We start from the raw sequence: 10041 nt of genomic DNA, 5'->3' as shown, positions 1-10041 counted from the left end.
AGCCTTTGCCCATTTTCTGTTATTTGTGTTTTTCTTACAGTTTTTATAGGAACTATTTATTAAGGCATAATTTATAACAGTGAAATACACAGATTTTATGTGCATAGTTCCATCAATTTGACAAGTGCATGCATTCAAGTAATCCAAACCCTTATCATGATTTAAAGTATTTTCATCACTCTAGAAAGTTCCCTCATACTCATGTCCAGTCTATTTATGCCACTCTGAAAACAACTACTGAACATTATGCTTTTGACCATTTCTCCATTGTATGTGATGCCAATGTTTTTGTGCAATCTTTCACTTCACTTTTTGTTTACAGTGAATTTTAAAATATGGAAGGTTAGTTTTTGCACAGCTAAACTCAATTTTTTAAAATCTTGGCTTCTAAGTTTCGTATATTTCTGTCATCTTCTATCAGACCATGTTGCCATGTTATAAAACATTCTAATCTTTTCTTATAATGCCTCCATAGTTTTATTGTATATTCACTCAATACATTATGTGTATATGTGGTATGAGGTAAGAATCTAACTTTTACTGTTTTTATCTTTGTGTATTTTTTTAATTTAAAATGAGGGGTAGGGATTTAACATTTTTTCAAACACATAAATTGTTCACTACTGTTTATTTAAATAGTCTGTTCTTTTCCCTTTTATTATTATTCTATCTTATCTCACTTAAATTCAACCTAAGCCTGTTTTGGACTCCAACTAATACTACAGATCTTCCTACCACTCTTCCCCTCGCATAATTCACTTCAAGCACATTAGTCTCAGGTTTCCTCAAACACATCAAATTTAGTCCCAGCTCAGAACTCTGTACTGTCTATTTCCATGCTTTCATGTTCTTTCTCTTGATATCCTTGCTTTCTTATTTTCTTCATTTACATTTTCTGTTTTGATTTTCTGTTTCTGGTCCATGGACATTTTCATTTTATTTTTATAGAACTAACACAGCTTTTTTACATTTTATATTTTGCCTGCCAGTGCCATGTGCCTGGAGCTCATGGAGGGCCTCAAAGGATGAAATTGGAGTATCATGTGATCAGGAGTTTGAACTTGTTTGTATTGTATGATCATCCCTTCTTTACCTTAATACTCATATTAAACATTATCTATGGCTTCTTACATTCCACTTCTTCTTAATCAATTTCTTTCTTTAAGAACTTAAACTTTCCCATCATTTCTGATAGGGTCTGTGAGTTTATTTGTCCAAAAAGTCCAAAAGCAGAATTTAAGATTAATAGCATAGCTTTGTGTACAACAGTTGTAATATTTTATTCTGTGGTCTTCTAGCTTCTACTGCTTTCTTTGAGAAATCGATTTAATTGTTGTTTCTTTATAATTAATCTATCTTTTCTCTCCAGTTGCCTTTAAGAGTTTTATATTTGATATTATGCAATTCCACTATGATTTATCTAAATGTGGATTTATTTTGCTAGAGATTAATAACTCAAGTCGAAGGTATCATGCCTTTTTTCAAGTTTAGAAAATATTCGGTTATTATCTCTTTATTATTATGCTGCTGCAGCATTATTTGAATTCTTTTCCTCAGAAATTTATGTTAGAAGTTTCCTAGACTTCATTCTATTCTCATGACTCTTAATTAGTCTTGCCAAATTTTCATTTCATTATCATTCATAGCATTTTAGGTAATTTCTTAATCTCTATCTTCCAGTTTGCTAGTTCTTTCTTCAACTGTTTATCTATTTTATTGTTTAACCTATTTATTTTCTATTTCAATGATTACATTTTTTGAGATTTTATTAGCAAAATGGTTAAAAGCATGGTTTCAGAAGATTGTCTGGATTTACATTTTGCCTCCATTATTTACTAGCTCTCCAGTTTTGGTTAAATTAATTAACCTTTTGTGCTTCTTGATGTGTTAAAATTGAAATAACAATTGTATATAAATAAATATAGTGTTGTTTTGGTAATTCAGTAAAATTATTTGTGTAAAATGCTTAAGACAGTGCCTGAAATGACATTGAGTCCTCAAAAAATAAATTATTATTATCATTATTATTTCTTCACAGAGTTTTTTTTGTTATTTGTTGTGTTTTACTATTATTGGCTTAACACTTGATTTTATGATTTTTAACAAGCTTCAAGTTTAAATACACTGTAATTCTCAGATAAATCTACTACTTGAAGTTTTAGACATTTAATCCTGAGTTTATCACATATTTTGTTTAATTTATATTTATTTATTTAATATATTTATATTTATTATAATATTTTTAGAGACAGAATCTCACTCTATCACCCAGGCTGTAGCGCAGTGGCATGATCATAGTTTGCTGCAACCTCAAACTCCTGTACTCAAGCAATCCTCCCACCTCAACCCCCCAAGTAGCTGGAACTAGTGGTGCACCGCCATGCCCAGCTAAGTTTTAATTTTCTTTTTCTAGAGATGGGGTCTCACTATGTTGCCCAGACTGGTCTTGAACTCTAGCTTCTACCAATCTTTCTTCCTCTCACATATTTTAAACCTTGTTTATGGTGGTTGGGTAGATTTTGTGATTTTACATTGAGAAGTGTCCTGTACAATGTGGGGATTCCATGTGACCTGGGTTCCTTTTTTTTTTTTTTTTTTTGCGTGTGTGTGAAGGCTGTTATGGTATTATTGGCAAATAAACATTGTATATATTTATGGTACACAATGTGATGTTTTGATATATGTATACATTGTGAAATGATTAGATTTGGCTAATTAACATATACATCACCTTGCATACTTACCATTTTTTATAGTGAGAACATTTACAAGGTAATCTTTTAGCAGTCTTCAAATATAGAATACATTACTATTAACTATAACACCATGCTGTATAATAGATCTCCAAAACTTTCTAACTGAAATGTTACATCCTTTGTCCAATAACTGCCCATTGCCCCTCAATCACTGGCAACCACCATTGTACTCTTTGCTTCTATGAATTGGAGTTATTTAGATATCACAGGTAAGTGAGATCATGTGGTATTTGTCTTTCCGTGCCTGACTTACTTCACTCAACATAGTGCTCTTCAGATTCATCTACATTGTCATAAATGATATAAGTTCTTTCTTTTTAAAGGCTGCATAGTATTACATTGTGTATATATATCACATTTTAAAAATCCATTCTTTCATTGATGGACAGGGAAGTTGATTCCATATCTTGGTTATTGTAATGCTGCGGTGAACATGGGAGTGCAGATATCTTTTTGACATACTGATTTCATTTCCTTTGGATATAAATCCAGTAGTGAGATTGCTGGGTCATATGGTAACTCTATTATTATACTGTTTTCTATAATGAATGTTTTAATTTACATTCCCACAGACAATTCCCTTTTCTCTACAACCTTGGCAACACTTGTAATCTTTTGTCTATTTGATAGTAGACATTCTAACAGGTATGAGGTACTATTCCACTGTGGTTTTAATTTGCATTTCTCTGATGATTAGTAATGTTTAACATATACCTGTTTTATATACCTGCTGGCCATTTGTGTGTCTTCTTTTGAGTAACATCTATTCAGGTTCTTTGCCGATTTTTTAACTGAATTATTTGTTTCCTTGTTTACATGAGGTTCTTATATATTTGGCATACTAACTCTTGTCAGATATATGGTTCGCAGATACTGTCTTTGGATTTTTTGTTTTTTGTTTTTTGGTTTTGTCCGTAATTTTGGGATCAGATCCAAAAATATCTTTGTCAAGATTGAAGTCAAGAAGTTTTTCCTTATGTTTCCTCCAGTATTTTACAGTTTCAAGTTTTAACATTTAAGTCTTTAAGTTGATTTTTGTGTATAGTGTAGGATAAGCATCCAATTTTATTATTCAGCATGTAGATATTCAATTTTCCCAACACCATTTATTGAAAACACTGTCCTTTCCCCATTGTGTGTTCTTGTTCCTGTTCTTGTGTGTACTTTGCCAAAGATCAATTGAGCATAAATTTGTGAAATTATTTATGGGCTTTCTACTCTGTTCTATTGGTCTATATTTCTATGTTTATGCCCTTGCCATGCTTGTTTGATTACTAAGCTTTGAGTACATTTTGAAATCAGGTAATGCAATACCTCTAGCTTTGTTCTTTCTGCTCAAGAACAAATTTCACCACGTCAAATTAAATGGCATTAAATTTTAACAGAATTGGTTTGTTAAATTGCTTTTTGTATTGGGGCCTTTTGTGGTTCCATAGAAATTTTAGGATTTTTTTCTATGTTTGTTAAAAATATTATTCAAAATTTAATAGGGATTACATTAAATCTGTGATCTCTTTGGGTAGTATGGACATTTTAACAATACTAATTCTTTCAATCCATTTATTTGTATCTTCTTCAATGTCTTTCACCAACATTTTATAGTTTTTGGTATAAAGACCTTTCATTTACCTCGTTAAATTTATTCCTAAGTATTTTATTCCATTTCATATGGGATTGTCTTCTTGATTTCCTTTTTCAGATAGTTTGTTGTTAGTGTATAGAAATGCTACTGATTTTGTATGTTAAAGTTATGTCTTGTATACTACTGTATAACAGTTTTTTGGTGGAGTCTTTATGGTTCCCTGTGTAAGACCACGTCATCTTCAAGCAGAGACAACTGTACTTCTTCCTTTTCCATTTTGATGCCTTTGGGATTTTTTTCTTGCTTACTTGCTCTGGTTTGAACTTCCAGTACTATGCTGAAAAGAAGTGGTGATAGTGGACATCCTTGCCTTGTTCCTGAGCTTAGAAAAAGAGCTTTAAGTTTTCACCATTGAGTATGATGTTAGCTGTGGGCTGTGATATATGGCCTATATCATGTTGAGGTACATTCCTTCTATCCTAATGTGTTAAGAGTTTTTATTATAAAAGGATGCTAAATGTTTTACAATGCTTTTTTTGCATTTATTTGCATTTGCATTTATTGAGATGATTATATAGTTTTTTTACTTCATTTTGTTAATGTGATGTATCAATTTATCGATTTGCTTATGTTGAATCATCCTTGCATGCCAGGGATAAATTCCACTTGATATTATGGTGAATGATTCTTTGAATGTGCAGTTGAATTTGGTTTGCTAGAATTTTATTGAGGATTTCTGCATCTATGTTCATCAGGGATTTTGACCTGTAGTTCCTTTTCTTGTAGTGTCCTTGTCTTGTTTGGGTATTAGAGTAATGCTCACCTTGTAAAATGAGTTTAGAAGTATTCTGTCTTCAAATGTTTTGCAATAGCTTGAGAAGGATTGGTGTTAGTTCTTTTTTAAAATTGTTAGTAGAATTCAGCCCTGAAGGTAACAGGTCCTGCACTTTTCTTTGATGGGAGATTCTTTAAATTGCTGATTCAATTTTCTTACTCATTTTTGGCCCATTCAGGTTTTCTATTATTTCATGTTCAATCTCAGTAGATTGTATGTTCCTAAAAATTAATCTGTTTCTTTAAGGTAATCCAATTTGTTGGAATATAATTGTTTATAGTAGTCTCTTATAATCTTTTTTATTTCTGTGGTATCAGTTATGTCTTCTCTTTCATTTGTAACTTTTGTTTATTTCAGTTTTGTCTATTTTTATAAGTTTGTCTAGTTAAAACTTTGCCAGTTTTGTTTCTTTTCAAAAAGCAATCATTAGTTTCATTGATCTTTTCAATGATTTTTTCTAGTCTCTATTTTATTTATTTTTACTCTAATCTTTGTTATTTTCCTCCTTCTACTGATTTTCAGGCTTAATTGGTTCTTCTTTGTCGAGTTTCTTGAGGTATCATGTTAGGTTGTTTATTTGAGGTATTTCTTATATTTCTTAATGTAGGCATTTATTGCTACAAATTTTCCTTTTAAAATTGCTTTTGTGGCATATCATAAGTTGTAGAACGTATCTTCATTTTTGTTTGTCTTGAGATTTGGTTAATTTTCTATTTGATTTATTCTTCAAACCATTGATTGTTCATGTGTTAATTTTCATATATTTGTAAATTTTCCAACATTCCTCCTGTTTTTGACTTTTAGTTTCATAACATTGTGGTTGGAACATTGTGGTTGAAATCACCAATAAGATTTCAATCTTCTTAAATTTATTAATAATTGTTTTGTGTCCTAACATGTGATCTATCTTGAAGAATGTTTCATGTGTACTTGAGAAGAATATCTATTCTGCTACTGTTCAATGGAATGTTCTGTAGATGTTAGTTAGGTCAATTTGCTCTAAAGTGTAGGTCAAGTGTGAAATTTCTTTGCTGATTTTGTGTCTGAAGCATATAGAGGTGTCAACAGCAGAATATATATTTAGGTGCTCTGATATTGAGTGGTTATAAATTTATAATTGCTATATTCTCTTGAGGAATTGACCCATTTTTATTATTAATAATCTTCTTCATCTGTTTTTATAGTTTTTGAATGAAAGTCTATTTTGTGTGACATAAGTATAGCTACTCTTCCTCTCTTTTGGTTTCTATTTGCATGGGCTACCTTTCTCCATCTTTTGACTTTCTGTCTATGTGTTCCCTTAAAGGTGAAGTGAGTCTCTTGTAGGCAGCATATAGCTTGGTCTTTTAAAAAAATCTATTCAGCCACTTTATATCTTTTGATTGGAGAATTTAACACATTCACATTCAAGGTTATTGATAGGTAAAAATTTACTACTGTCTTTTGTTAAATTATTTTCTGCTTGTTTTATAGATCATTTGTTCATTTCTTCCTCTTCTGCTGTCTTTCCTTGTGATTAGATGATTTTCAGTAGTGGTATGCTTTAATTTCTCTCTTTATCTTTCATATACCTATTATAGATTTTTATTTTTATTTTGTGGTTACCAATATGCTTATGTAAAACATCTTGTAGTTATATCAATGAAAGTTGATAACAACTTTATTTGGATTGCATACAAAAACTTTATACTTTTTACTTCCCCACACATTTTATGTTTTTGATGTCATAATTTACATCCTTTTATATTGTGTATCTATTAACAAATTATTGTAACTATAATTATTTTTAATACTTCTGCATTTCAACCTTTACACTAGAGATATAAATGACATCCATATCACAATTACAGTACTAGAATATTCTGAAATTGACTATGTGTTAATATTTACCAGTGAGTTTTCTACTTTACATGTTTTCATGTTATCAGTTAGTGTCCCTTCTTTCAGGTTGAAGAACTCCACTGAGCATTTCTTATAAAGTAGATGTAGCGATGATAAACTCTCTCAGCTTTTGCACATCTGGGAAAGTATTTCTTTCATTTCTGATGCACAGCTTTGCTGTATGAAGTATTTTTTGTTGAATATCTTTGCTTTATTTATTTATTTATTTATTTATTTTGAGATGGAGTTTTGTTCTTGTTGCCCAGGCTAAAGTGCAGTGGTACAATTTCACCTCACTGCAACCTCCACCTCCTGGGTTTAAGTGATTCTCCTGCCTTAGCCTCCTGAGTATCTGGGATTACAGACACCCGCAACCACACTTGACTAATTTTTGTGTTTTTAGTAGAGATGAGGTTTCACCATTTTGGCCAGGCTGGTCTTGAACTCTGGACCTCAGACAATCCTCCAGCCTCAGCATCCAAAAGTGCTAGGATTACAGTCATGAGCCACTGCACCTAGCCAGTTGGACATTTTTTTTTTTTCTTTCAGCACTTTGAATATATCATCCCACTGTTTCCTGGCCTGCAGAATTACTGTTGAGAAATCCCCTGATAGCCTTTTAGGGATCCCCTTATAATAGGATCTTCTTTTCTCCTGTTGCTTTCAAGATTCTTTTTGTTTTTGACTATTAACAGTTTGATTATAAAATGTCTTGGTGTAGCCTTCTTTGGATTGAATATGATTGGAGATATTTGAGCTTTCTGTACCTGTATGTCTATATCTTTTCCTAGATTTGGAAAGTTTTCAGACATCATTTCATCAAATAAACTTTTGGTCCTTTTCTTGATCTCTTCTCTTTATTAAATTCCTACAATGCAAACGTTAGCTGCCTTGACGCTGATGCTGCTCCATAAATTCCATAGGAATTCTTTCTCATTTTCTTTCATTCTTCCTTATCCACTGACTGGATATTTTTTAAATAATGTCTTCAAATTCACAAATTCTTCTGCTTCTCAATTCTGCTGCTGATGTTTCTATTGCCTTTTTTTCATTTCATTCATCATATTCTTCAGCTTTAGAATTTATCTTTTTAAAACATGATTTAATCCCTCTGCTAAATTTTCCATTTTATTCATATCTTATTTCTCTAATTTTGTTAAGTTGTTTGGGTGTTCTCTTGTAGTTTACAGAGCTTCCTCCAAACAATTATTTTGAGTTATTTGTCAGGCAAATTTGGAATTCAGTTTCTTTGGTGTCAGTTACTGGAAGATCATTGGGGTTTTTTGTTTGTTTGTTTGTTTGTTTGCTTGTTTTTGTTTTGTTTTGTTTTGTTTGAGATAGAGTCTCACTAAATTGCCCAGACTGGAGTGCAGTGGTGGTATCTCAGTTCACTCCAACCTCCGCCTCCTGGCTTCAAGTGATTCTCCAGCCTCAGCCTCCTGAGTAACTGGGATTACAGGCATGCAATTTTTGGTAGTATTTTGTTTTCTTGTTTTTTTCTTGTTGCCTTTCTTTGATGTCTGCACATTGATGGAGCAGTCATCTCTTCTAGACTTTATATACTGACTTTAGCAGAGAAAAATCTTCCCCTTGAGATGAGACAAAAGGTACCAGCTGGGGATGAAGGAGTGCAGCAGTTCTAGCTCCACTGAAGGTGCAGAAGTTTAGTCTCCATGCAGCTCTGTCAGCTGAGATTGGTGTTGACAAAGATTGCAGGTATTCTCAGTGGCCAACGCTGTGGGTGTCCTCAGCAATAGTGAGAGCTGTTAAGGTCTTCAGTGGTGAAGGCTATTGTGGTCCTTCCAATCTCTTTTTGTTCCACTGGGGAAGTCATGGCTAAGAGGCTCTCTTTTTTGCCAGGTTCATCTTGAGGGCATGCTTGCAGTGGTAGTGGCACCAGCGTCTGATGTATAGTGTCCATGGAAAAAAGGCACAGATTTGGGATCTGAAGCATGGTCACATGTGGAGGAACCATGGCTTGAGTCTGGCGTAGTGTGCTCAGGGCACAGGCATCCTCATTGCTGCACTGATAAAGGTGTGCAAGGTGGCATGCAGCAGCATATTCTCCTTGGGAGTCTGCAGCAGGGATGGCTGTTGGTTGCCTTAGTGGTGAAAGATGCCCATGTTTTCTGCAGAGCCGACCGCCTACTGCCTGGCTGATCCGAATAGCTCCCACCCACCTTTGTTTCTAGCCATCTGCAGATGTCTCAGGTACACCATTCTCCCCAGAAATTATTTCTGTGTAATCATTCTTCTTTTTTTCTTTTTAAATCTAATGTGTTGCTGTAAATTCTTAAATGGACCCTAGAGCCCTCTTAAGGCTATTATCTTTCGTAGATAACTATCTTTTTTTGTGTGAGAGGGAGGATGAAGCCTAATATCTTCTAGTTTGCCATCTTGCTGGTGTCACTGTGGCCTGGGCTTCTGCTGTGTCCTTCAAAATCCATTTTGCATTTGTTTTGCTAAGCCCTGGAAATTTCACTGGCCTAGGAACAATTTTTATGGTAACTCCTTCTTTGGACTTTCCCAGAGCACACACATCAATGTGGCATGGTCCTGGGCTTTAGTTATTTCAGGGGAAATTTTATGTTTTTCCCAGAACTCATACAAACACAAACTTGCTTATCATCTCTCTGTGCTGATGGGTGGATTTTTCCCCCCTGACCCACCATTCATTTATTAAAAGGTGGCCTTTTGAGGGTCTACACTTTATGCAGGTGTTTTAGTTTCAACTTTCTTCCTCTTGAGGCCTTAAGGTTTTGTTTCCTAGTTCCACATGGACTTTAAACACTAAGCCCATAAAAAGTATTAAGTGTTGGCTGGGCGTGGTGGCTCACACCTGTAATCCCACACTTTGGGAGGCCGAGGCTGGTGGATCACTTGAGATCAGGGGTTCTAGACAAGCCTGGCCAACATGATGCAACCCCATCTGTACTAAAACACAAAAATTAGCCGGGCATAGTGGCGGGCGCCTATAATCCCAGCTA

This window comes from Piliocolobus tephrosceles, chromosome 1, assembly GCF_002776525.5.
Source record: "Piliocolobus tephrosceles isolate RC106 chromosome 1, ASM277652v3, whole genome shotgun sequence".
NCBI classification, from domain to species: domain Eukaryota; kingdom Metazoa; phylum Chordata; class Mammalia; order Primates; family Cercopithecidae; genus Piliocolobus; species Piliocolobus tephrosceles.
The sequence above is the reverse complement of the archived record's forward strand: the minus strand, read 5'-3'. Positions refer to the sequence as shown.